The sequence below is a fragment of the Apium graveolens genome, chromosome 9 (assembly GCF_009905375.1).
Source record: "Apium graveolens cultivar Ventura chromosome 9, ASM990537v1, whole genome shotgun sequence".
In the NCBI taxonomy this organism is placed as follows: domain Eukaryota; kingdom Viridiplantae; phylum Streptophyta; class Magnoliopsida; order Apiales; family Apiaceae; genus Apium; species Apium graveolens.
Genome location: NC_133655.1, coordinates 66,644,950 through 66,657,727, shown reverse-complemented (window position 1 = coordinate 66,657,727; position 12,778 = coordinate 66,644,950). Strand labels below are relative to the sequence as shown.

Genomic DNA, 12,778 nt, shown 5'->3' with positions numbered 1-12,778 from the left:
CTATTGTTTGAAATAATTGTTATTTTGTTCCCTCGATTGTGAGGAATATTATTCCCATGTTAGACTTGGCTGGATTTTTCATTTATTATTGAGAATAATGAATGTTCTATTCTTAGAGATAATATTTTTTATGGACGTGGTACTTTAAATAATGGTCTGTATATATGTGACATAATTTACTTCAGATTGAACAAACTAATAAAAGAAAAGGGATGATGAAAATCTCACTTTATAGTGGCACTGCAGTCTCCATTTAGTAGATAGGGAGAGAGGGCTGCAAATTTGCTAGGAATGGTACACACAGATGTATGTGGACCAATGTCTACGCAAGCCATGGGTGGATTTTCATACTTCATTACTTTCATAGATGATAGATCTGGATTCGGATATGTGTTTGATGAAACACAAGTCTGAGGCCTTTGAAAAGTTCAAAGAATATAAGTATGAAGTGGAGAAACAACCAAACATAGTATTATAACTCTTCGATCAGATCGAGGTGGTGAATACTTTAATGGAGTGTTTCTAGATTATCTCAAAGTAAATGGTATAGTCTCCCAGTGGACTCCTCCAGATTGGTATCTGAAAGGAGAAATCGAACTTTGTTAGACATAGTTCGGTCCATGATGAGCTATGCAAATCTTCCAGTATTCCTATGGGGTTATGCATTGGAAACCTCAGCATATTAACTGAATAAGGTGCTTTCCAAAATCTGTTCCTCAAACTTCGTATGAGATATGGAAAGAAAGGAAACCGAGTCTTAAACACATTAAGATTTGGGGATGTCCAGCTTATGTCAAGTAAGTTGACCCAGATAAGCTGGAATATCGATCCGTAAAATGTAGTTTTGTGGGATATCCTAAAGAGACTTTAGGGTATTACTTTTACACCGATCATCGGGTGTTTGTCTCCAGACATGCTACCTTCTTGGAAAAGGAATTTATCCTTGAAGGAAATAGTGGGAGCAAAATTGAACTTGATGAAGTTCAAGAAGCACAAACTACTACAGATCGAGTGGAAACACCTGTTCTGACTGAACAACCTTTTGTGGAACAGCCCATTCATAGGCCAGGGAGAGTGTCTCGCCAACCTGAGAGGTAATATGGCCTTGTCATTGAGAATGACAATGAGTTGTCGATCATTAATGATGATGACCCTGTGACCTATAATGAGGCTATGAGTAGTGTTGACTCAGAGAAATGGCATAGTGCCATGAAATCGAGAATGGAATCTATGTATACGGTATACAAAAGATAGATTATAGCAGATGGCCAGGTGGAGACCTTTAAGGCCAGGCTTTTGGGAAAAGGATTCAAACAAAGGCAATGGATTGACTTTGATGAAACCTTTTACCTGTAGCCCTGTTAAAATCAGTTCGGATTTTGCTTACGAATGCTGCTTACTACGACTATGTGATCTGGCAAACAGCCAGATGGTTTTCTTTCCAAGGGAAATGAAAACCTAGTGTGTAAGCTGCTGCGAACCATATGTGGTTTAAAGCAAGCTTCTCGATAGATGGAACATCCGTTTTGATGAGACAATCAAAGAGTTTGATTTTATCAAAAATGTGGATGAACCATGCGTCTACAAAAGGATTAGTGGGAGCGCGATAACATTTCTTGTATTGTATTGAAATAGAGTTGACACACATAACAACATAGCAGACCCACGCACAAAGCTACTTTATGAAAGTCACTTTGATCGTCATAATGACAGGATGGGTATTAGATACCAGAGTGATTGGCTTTAGTACAAGTGGGAGATTGAAAGGAATATGTCCTAAGTCCAATCATGTATTAGGATTTAGGAATAACTTTTATGTAATCTGTTTTGATTTCATTGATATTAATAAAGACTTGTTTTATTTTTATTACGAGCTTTATCTATTTAAGTGTTTAAATAAGATATACCATAGTTTAGAGTAAAGCTTTTTATGGATTATGATGAGATCATAATAGTGAGACCTAAAAAGATGATAACTCTAAACTTAAATAGTTCCTGGTCATAGGATTACTAACTGGTAATTAATAATCCGCAAAGATCGGTACATACTATGCTTGCTTCATTATGAAGGATGTCTGTTCTCATAGACATTTGTGTGGTGACACTATAGCTAGTATGTATGTGCTTATTATGGAATAAGTTCACTGAACATGACTCGCACAGCTGAACAACTGATGGAGTTCACTCACGTGTAAGAAGTTGTTCGCTTAGTGATAGTTGTACAAGTATCCTTAGACTTGAGGTCATCATAGTCATCTTGTGTACACTGAACTATGCTTTGGTTTAGTTCTTAGTCTCCAGCGATAATTATTAGGGCTCTTCTGGGTATAGGAATTTGTACACGAAGATAGTGTATGATCAATAAAGGATCTACCCCTTCCAGTGAAGGAAGCGAATGTTCAAGGCTGATCCACTTATGCTAGTTCAGGAATCTCTGGCCAGAGTAAATGAAATTAGAAAGGAGTTTCTAATTTGCATAGAACTACGCATAGTAAATGGTAAGCAAAGTGATTGAATTAGATAGGCTTGACACGAGATCCATGTCTTGTATTTAATCGGGACATTGTAGGGTAGAAGGAGTTTATTGTACGGTAACTATTCACTGACAGGTTCTTGGTATTCTAAGCAGTGAATTCATATTATCTGGATAGTCGCGATATGCTGAGAAGTATCCCTCAGGATGTTGAATAAATGTGATTAATTAATTAATCATATTTAATAAATTAGAGAATTTATATAAATAATGATAAAATAGTTTTATTATTATTTATTTCTACTACCGGCTTAATATTGAACCTACAGGGTCACACCATAAAAAGAGAATGATTTAATGGTGGAGGAATTAATTAATAATGGCTAAATAATTATTTATTTGTGAAATAAATAATTAATTGGCAAATTTAATAATTGATTAAATGAGATTTAATTGATTATAAATTAATTAAGAAAAGTTCTTAATATTATTAATTAAAGGATTTAATTTTTGGAAATTAAATCAAGAGAGAGAATTATTTCTAAAGTGTTTAGAAAAAGGATTAATAATTAAAAGGTGTTTTAATTATTAATGAGAATAATAAATGGGATAATAATAATATTATTTATGGGAAAATTTCAGCTAAAAATTTTGCCTATAAATACACTATTATAGACCCTATTTTATTCCAACCCCATCTAACCCGAAAACCCAAAAAGTTTGGAAAACCCAATTCTCTCCACATCCTTCCTCCTCCTTAACATCGTTTTCTTGGTGGATACCGGTGGAGTGCTTCACACTTGAGGAGCAACTGCTAAGGATCTCTGATCGTTGTCTCCGAATTATTTTTAAAGGTTAGATTCGATCCCTTGAATTTTTATTCACGATTTATATGCTTTTATTTGGATTTTGTATGTGTAAAAGTGTTTTGCCATGACCCCGCTGCGTTTAAAATCCAACAAAGGTAGCCTTCTTCTTATCTTCTGGAGCGATACAAATCTGATTGTAACCCGAATAGCCATCCAGAAGACAGTAATACTCATGACCGGCCAACCTGTCAAGCATCTGATCAATGAAGGGCAATGGAAAATGGTCCTTCCTAGTGGCTTTATTTAGCTTCCGATAGTCCATGCAGACTCTCCACCCCGTGACTATCCTTGTAGGGATAAGCTCATTCTTTTCATTTGCTACCACAGTAATTCCACCTTTCTTTGGCACACATTGAACCGGGCTTACCCATGAACTGTCAGAGATAGGATAGATGATCCCTGCATCTAGCCATTTCAGAATTTCCTTCTTCACTACTTCCTTCATGATAGGATTAAGTCTTCTTTGCTGCTCGACTGTAGGCTTGCTACCTTCCTCTACCAAAATTTTATGCATACAGTAAGAAGGGTTGATCCCCTTGATATCTGCTATAGTCCATCCAATTACCGACTTGAACTCTCTCAGAATCCTCAAAAGCTTTTCCTCATCACTACCTGAAAAGTCAGATGCAATAATAACAGGCAGAGTAGATGCATTACCTAAAAATGCATACCTCAAATGCTCAGGTAAAGGCTTAAGCTCAAGAGATGGAGCTTCCTCAATAGAAGGCTTGAGGTGTTTAGGAGCTTTGTACAATTCTTCCGTTCCAAGAGATTCAAAAGGCATATCAATCTTCCTCTTCCAGGGAGACGCATTAAAATATTGCACTTATTCTTCACCTTCTTCATCTTCACTATCTGAATTCCCCAATAAGGCTTTTTCTAAGGCATCAGACCTTAACAATTGATCAAGTTCCAATGTGACCATCGAATCGACCAACTCCGCATTTAAGCACTCCTCTTATCAGTAGGAAATTTCATGGCATTGAACACATTAAAGGTAACATCTTGATTCAGCACTCGCATTGTAAACTCGCCCTTCTGCACATCGATCAAGGTTCGTCCAGTTGCCAAGAAAGGACTTTGCAAGATTATGGGAATATTCTTATCTTCCTTGAAATCAAGAATTACAAAATCAGTTGGGAAGATGAGTTTATCAACCTTGACCAAGACATCCTCCACAATACCTCACGGATATGTAATAGAACGGTCGGCCAACTGCAAGGTCATATAAGTTAATTTGGGATCAGGTAAGTCCAGCTGCTTGAAGATTGACAAGGGCATCAGATTGATGCTAGCTCCCAAATCACATAAGCATCTGTCAAAAGACACTTTTCCAATAGTACATGGAATAGTGAAGCTTCCTGGATCTTTAAGCTTTGGAGGCAACTTCTGCTGCAGCACAGCACTGCATTCCTTCGTGAGAGCGATAGTCTCTAAATCATCTAGCTTCACTTTCCGAGAGAGAATACCTTTCATAAAATTTACTTAACTAGGCATCTGCTCGAGAGCCTCAGCGAAAGGTATGTTGATATGAAGTTTCTTGAACACCTCCGGAATTCTCAAATTGCTTGTCCAGCTTTTCTTCTACAGCCGCTTAGGGAAAGGCGGTGGAGGATAAATATGTTTCTCCTCTGTATTACCCTCAGGAAGAGTGTGCTCAACAGTAGTCTTCCTTGGTTCCACTTCTTCATCCTGCCGCTTTGCTTCTTTCTCAGCCCCAGCTTCTTCAGTCAACTCTTGAGTTTGTTCAGGATTCGCAACCTTCCCAGATCTCTAAGTGATTGCCTTTACCTGCTCCTTAGCTTCCTTCTTACAGTGTACCAGGTTGATGATTTAGCAAGGCATTGGCAATTTGCCCAATCTGATTTTCCAAGGTCTTGATAGAAACAACTTGACTCTTGCACATAAGCTTCAACTCCTCTAATTCAGATTTTTCATTAGCTTGTTGTAGCTGGAGTTGTTGTCTTAGTGCATACTGTGGTTGCTGAAAACCAGGGGGTTGTACTGCTTAGCTAGATACTGCTGATAAGGCTGTTGAACCGTATTCTGAGCATTGGTCCAACTGAAATTAGGATGATTGCGGTTGTGAGGATGATAGGTGGCTGGCACAGGTTCCTGTGATTGCTGGAAGTTGCTCACGAACTGAGCTGATTCACTAGAAATTGTGCATTGATTAGTCTCATGGGCACCAACACAAAGCTCACAGACACTAGTGATTTGATTAACTCCATAATTAGCCAAAGTGTCCACCTTTATTATTAAAGCCTTAAGTTGGGCACCGATAGCAGTTGCTGCGTCCAACTCCAGAATTCCTGCTACTTTTCCTTGAGTCAGTCTTTGGGAAGGATTCTGGTACTCATTAGCAGCCATCAATTCAATAAGTTCATAAGCTTCATCGTAGCTCTTAGCCCACAAGGCTCCTTCTGACGCTGCATCAAGCATATGCCTAGAAGTAGAACTCAATCCATTATAGAAGTAGTTAATAATCATCCAATCAGGCATGCCATGATGTGGGCACTTCCTTAGCATCTCCTTATATCGATCCCAAGCCTCACACAAAGATTCTTCAGTTTGCTGCGTGAACTGGGTAAGAGCATTCTTGATTGCTGCAGTATTTGCCATGGGGAAGAATTTAGTGAGAAACTTTTGAGCAAGATATTCCCAAGTTGTGATAGACCCTGCTGGTAGAGAGTGTAACCAACACTTAGCTTTGTCCCTCAGAGACAATGGGAAGAGTCGTAGCTTGATAGCATCTTCAGTCACATCATTGAACTTGAAAGTGTCACAAATCTCGATGAAATCCCTAATGTGCATGTTGGGGTCTTCTGTTGGAAAACCCCCAAACTGAACTGAGTTCTGTATCATCTGGATCGTGCTTGACTTTATCTCAAAAGTGTTAGCCCTGATGGCTGGTCTGATGATGCTAGACCGAATGTCATTAATCTTAGGCTTAGAATAGTCCATCAAAGCCTTCGTTTTTTCTGTTTGATCACCCATAGCTATTATAATTGGCTCTTCAACTTTCTCTTCTTCTTCTTCTACCTTGTTTTCTTCCTCAAAAACTTCCCTACGAACTACCACAAGTTCTTCCTCGGCTTTATCCAGTGTTCTCTTACGAGTACGCGAACGCGTATGCATACACCCTCGCTAGAGTACCTAAAACCAGACAAGGAACAAATAAGTAACAATATTCGAGTTAATGAACTTTAACGACCACTGATGGAAAGCACATAAACTATAAATTAACACTGTAGTCCCTGGCAGCGGTGCCAAAAACTAGTTAGTCGCTAAACACGCGCTAATAATACACGCAAGTATATGAGTTCGCAAGTAGTATAGAATCTTTTCTAGTTCGTTCCCATATAGACTGTATTGGTTAACTACCTAATTTATGCACCTAAGCAACAATGTATGGTTATTATTCAATGCTAAGACTATAACAAATTGAGATTGTTTATAACTAAGAATTACTCTAACAATTATAACTACGAGAATAAGATTAACTGAATTGATATATATGACAAATATGGGATTCTAACATCATTAAATACATCATTTAATAGCCTTATTATTCTTAATCTTACCATGCAATGTTGATGACATTAATCAGATAACACGAAACTGATAAACGCCAACTTTCGTTGCACGAGTACCATTCTACCAGACATCCTCAAAAGAGATAGAAGCTGAATAGGCACCAATTATATTGAGACCCTATATGTCTATAGAATTTGACAACATAACAGTTTAAGCACAAGTTATTTATCTTGATTACATAGGACAAGTAAGATGGTTAAAATTACCTACGAATCATGCATAACAATTACATGAACCTATGCTAGCATGGCAAGTTCTAAATCCTTAAATTCACTTTTGCTTTATTAAGAATTAACACACTATCTTATAAGTTCGCGACGCTCATAAGACGAATACGAACAACCAATACTAGGATATCATACAATCACCACATACTAATTCACCAAACAATTTAACTAAAGAAATTCATAAATAAATCCGCTAGAAACCCACGATAACGATTAGCCCATAATCGGACTCATCATCAATGTGGATTCCGATGAAAACATGATATAACAAACGTAGTCTTTATACAAAAAACAAAACCAAGTACAAACAAGAGTATAGGTTCAGCAAAACAAGAAACAAGCATCCAAATTATAACTCAAAACAAAGATTCACAAGAATAAACTAGAGCATCTTCGCCTTTGTTGAATTATGCTAAAGGTCTCTTGTCGTCTTCTCCTTGCACTCTGGTCCATCTCTGACTTGATATCTTATTAAAAATGACCTAATATGAATATATATAGCATCCCTCAACAATCTGGAAGCCTTCCCTTTTAGAATTGTAGTAGAAACAGGATTATGAAATTCGGCCTCGGCGCGGGCGCACGCTATCACAGCACGGGCGCGCTGCATTTCTGGAACCCCGGCACGGCCGCACGCTATCACAACGCGGGTGCGCCGTCCTTCTGGGAAAAACTCAGATTTCTTCTTAAATATTGCTGCTTCGAGCCGACTTTCCACGAGCTTTTAGTCCAACACCACCTGGACACCAAATTAGCACCAAAATAATGCTAATTCAACTGATTACCTGAATAGTGCCTGAAATGTAAAAACACTATAAAACATATTAAAACACATAACAACTTGAGTACAAATACACCAATTCAAAGCTTATTAGAGTATAATAAAGTGTCATAAATGCTACTCAACATGGATGCTTTAGGAATAAGGTACAACAAGATATTCTAGATAAACCACTGGAATGACAGATATACTTGCGAAAAGCCAAAGTGGCAAGAAACTTTAAAATGATGTTGGAAGAGACACCAGTTGAAACATGGAATTATAAGGACAAAGAGATGAGTTCATCCTCAGAATAGTAATGATAAGATTTAGGATAGTTGATGACTTTTTTTAGTATTGATACCGTCACGCTACTTTCTCCAAACTGTATATCGGTTGTATTGCCTTGATAGGTCGTATCAGGCAATCTTTTTAATTCTCTACTTTGAACTTTTGATATGACCAACAACTTGAGTGAATTTTCTCCGAATCAGAACTTGTTCAATTCTTTATATGACCCAAGAACTTCTATTTCAAATTTATGATTTTCTGGTTCAGACTCTAACCCGTTTGACTTTCTTTCAAATTATCCAAAGATTCTTGAAAAATATTTTTTTGAGTAATCGAATGTTATTCCTTTGAGAATATTAACATTTGATTTTCCTTTATACTTACACTCGTCAGTTAAGCTCTTAATGATACGCCAAATATTGAGATCACATATGATCTAATGTCCAGGGATGTCTTGAGAATTCTTTTCTTCTATTCGAGATAAGATTTTACACTGAACATTAAAATCACAGGAAGGATATCGAATTAATATTGGTATCCTAAATTAAATTGTATTTAGAATGCGATAAGATATTTTTTGTGGAAGTACCTTGGGTGGACCATTTTAATGATAAGAAATAGTTGATGAGAGGCTATTGATTGTTCCGATGCCAAGACCACTCGATTTAGATTATAATTGCCTTTCTCGGCCCAAACTTGCAAAAATTTATTTCAAACTCGTCATCTAGGTAGCCACCACTTGATTCAGTGGCTACGCTTTTGAGATTGTACACAATCAAATTGAATATGCTTAGTTGTATAAGTTTTCATGAACGATTAGTTAATTATCCTAATGTTCGCACTAAAACACACGTGAAAATACACACAAGCGTACGTGATCACAAGTAGTATAAGATTTAAGTCGAGTTCGTTCCCACAGATACTGGTTTAGGTTAAGTTTAGATTATGCACTTATACAATAATGTATGATTATCGTTCACAGCTAAGACAAGTAACAAGTTTGAGTTGATTAACTACTTAAGAGTTTATACTAGCATGCGCTAACTACGAGATTAAAACTGATTTACTTATATGAGAATAAAACATGGGATTCTAACTTCATTAAATAGTTTTTTCAAAGTTTATGTTTTTATCAATAGTATGCGATGGTGATGATAACTAATCAGATAACACGAAAATAGTATACGCTATCTTTCGATATACGTATATCCTACTACTAAACATCCACCATCAAGATAAAAATAAGTAGACACCAATTATTCTTAGACCCTATATGTCTATAGAATTTGAAAACATAACGGTTGAAGGGCAGGTTATCTATTATGATTATATAGGATGTGTAAGATGGTTAAAATTATACTACGAATTATGCATGTCAATTCATACATAAACCTATGCTAGCATGGCAAGTTCTAAACCTCTATATTCACCGTTGCTTCAATAGAGATTAACAAACAATCTTAGATGTTAGCTACACATCAAAGAATAAGCACAACCAAACTAGGAAATCATAAATCACCACACACTAAAGATTTAGAACAATTAACTATTGAAATCCATAAATAAATCCGCTAGTACCCCATAACAACGATTAGTTCATGATCGGACACATTGTCACCATGGTTTCCAATGAAAACATGGTAATAAATAAGTTCAGAATACTACGATAGAATATAAAAGTAATAGGGTTTAGAACAAGAACAAAACACGCATCCAAAGTATCGCCTATATTGAAGCATACAAAGGTACAAAACTAATTTTTCTTCTCCTTAGTCGTCTTGTGTGCTCTAGTCTTCTCAATGTTCTCCCTTGGTTCCTTATTGATAAAAACGTCTTTTTATATTTATATATAAGCCCCAAATGGACCTTGACTCTCAGAAAATCAGAATCGTAATAGAAACAGGATTCTTCAGAAATAGACTGGCCCGGACGCACTGCCTTGGGCGTGGGCGCGAGTGCGCTGCCTTGCTGGAACTCCTGGCGTGGCCACCCTGCTTCAGGCGCGGGCACGCCTGCCTCAGGCGCGGGCACGCCTGCCTTCTGACAAAAACTCTGATATTTCTTGTTTTGCGGTCCTTTTTGGTGCAATCTTCCAAAACTCTATTCATGACCTCTTATTAGCATAAAATCAATGTGAAACTCAGTTCCTCCTCCTGACTAGCGCCCTGTAAAAACTAAACACAAAACATATTAAAAACACCACATACTTGAGTCCAAAACATCCAACTTAAGCCGATATAAAGCGTTCCAAGTGGATATAAAATCCACTTATCACCCCCCAAACTTAAATCGATGCTTGTCCTTAAGCATAAACAAACTCGAAACTAAAAACACCACTAATGCATGAATGCAACTACGTGAACATGCAACGATCCTCTCGGACTAACTATAACCAATCAATAAGCAATGTTTCTAAGAATACAATTATTCGAAACAGAGTTCAACTAAATCCCGCAAATCAACTTACAACCCAGAAAAGTGCGTGTGCGCGATACTTAACAGATATACTCTCATCACTAGATCAATAATCATATCCTATTTTTTCCAAAACAATTACAACTTTTTAAATAGAATAGACTTTAAATACATAATGACTTACAACACCTCATTTTTACAAGAGTTAGACAAGGTTTCATGCTATAACATAGAACACATCATAAAATAAATGCTTAATTGACCGTGCAATGAATGAGGTCCCAAAAGACTTATACAATAATACCCATGTAGCGAGCGTTAGGTTAGCGGATCCCACACTATACAAGCCTTAGGTCACTAGGCACAAAGTCCCCTAGAACTTAATAGCTCGAGTATTAAAAAGCTCATTCGTGATCAATTATGCATAACACATACTAACACATATTTTTTCTTTTCTTTTCTTTTCTTTTCTTTTTTTCTTTTTTCTATTTACTTTTTCAATTTCTAAATGAGTGTGTTTCGCTCCATCTCATTCAACCCTAGACTACTCAGAAAAATATGGGCCGACTACTAGACAATTAACGCCTAGCTATATTCACAATAAGCAATGATATCCAAGTTTCTCCATTTTAAAAATCAATGTTCCTACATCATTACGAGAATAGAACAAATTTTAAATATAACCAAGTGATTAAATCTCAACAAGCAAACAAGTATTATCATGATCTAGTTTGAAAGCAACCTATAAGACTTGTGAATGAATTTTGTTTCTGGGCATGCAATTTGTTGTGTATATGTTGTGTACTTGATGATTTCATGAACAAAACATCTTGGTAGATTTTACTTAGTGAAATTATGTAGCACTCGACAGATAAGGTTCATAGTCCCGATGGATGACACAATATAGTCCCGACGGATGATGACTTATTATCCATCGAGTGAGTAGCTTATGTAACAATAAGTCTGTAGCACATTTCTGCATTCACATTATTTAGAATCTGTAGTAGTACTTAAGTCATGTTGACTTTAGTTAGATATGCAGAATAGGTTGATTAATTGTACATAGATGATATCTTGTAATTCTGCATAAGTGAAATGAAGTCAAGTGCCTGATTGCTACCCGACGGATAAACTATAATGAATTCGACGGATGATCAACAACCTTACGGATAATCAATAACTCGATGGATGATCAATAACTCGACGGATGATCAATAACCCGACAGATAAAGAATTCAAATATCTGTTGACAGTGACAATACAGTCACATGCGTCGAGTGGATGTAAATGGAATGTGGTAGCCTATTCAACTGGGTTTTCGAGAACAAAGAAGCATTGTCATTTCCATGCTATTATGAAGATATTCAAAGATGTTGGAATAGAGTAATGAAGTAGCATTGTAATAGACTAGATAGTTTTGTTTTATTATCCTGTCTCATTACTTTGTAATCTTGGTGATATATAAACCAAGAAGTAGCAACTAAGGAACCAACGAATCTGAGAAACAAGCAGAGAAACATTTGTAAGCAGAATCCTTAACATTTCTCTGCATTCTTAGTTGTTCAATTATTGTAAGAAGGTGTGAGCATTTTGCACACAGGGTTCTCTCGATATATATTATATATCTCTGGTGGAATCATTCAAATCCACCAGAAAGTTTTTAAAGACTCCTGTTTTTAATTACTTGTGTTTTGATTCATTTAAGTAACTATTCCGCATTGTGTTAATCAATTCACACTTATATATATATTCGAGTGAGAACATTTTTTATTTCAAGAAAAAGTTTCAAGAATTCCATTCAACCCCCCTTCTGTAATTCTTGTCATATTATTAAGGGACTAACAATTGGTATCAGAGCAAGCTCTTAACTTACAAAGAGTTTAAAGATCAATACAATACAGCTAGATGAACAAGAAGGATGTTGGAGTTAAGATCCCTTTTCTGGATAAACATAATTACCATCATTGGAAGGTAAAGAAGCATCTTCATTTGCTTTCTCAAGATGAGGCCTATGTTGACTGCATAGAAAGAGGCCCTCATGTTCCAATGAGAGCTGCAACAGGAAACAAGCCATCAGTCCCCAAGCCAAGGCATGAATGGTCTGATCCTGACATTGAACAAGTCAGGAAGGATAAAAAGGCCATGA

General features: G+C 36.6%; 1 non-coding gene across 1 annotated transcript; it reads left to right on the top strand.

Moving 5' to 3' along the window:
- The first annotated feature begins 5,842 nt into the window (after nucleotides 1-5,842).
- On the top strand, nucleotides 5,843-5,949 carry LOC141688347 (small nucleolar RNA R71). Its single transcript, XR_012561794.1, has one exon. It is a non-coding gene; the product is annotated as a small nucleolar RNA R71 (small nucleolar RNA).
- Nucleotides 5,950-12,778: the final 6,829 nt, after the last annotated feature.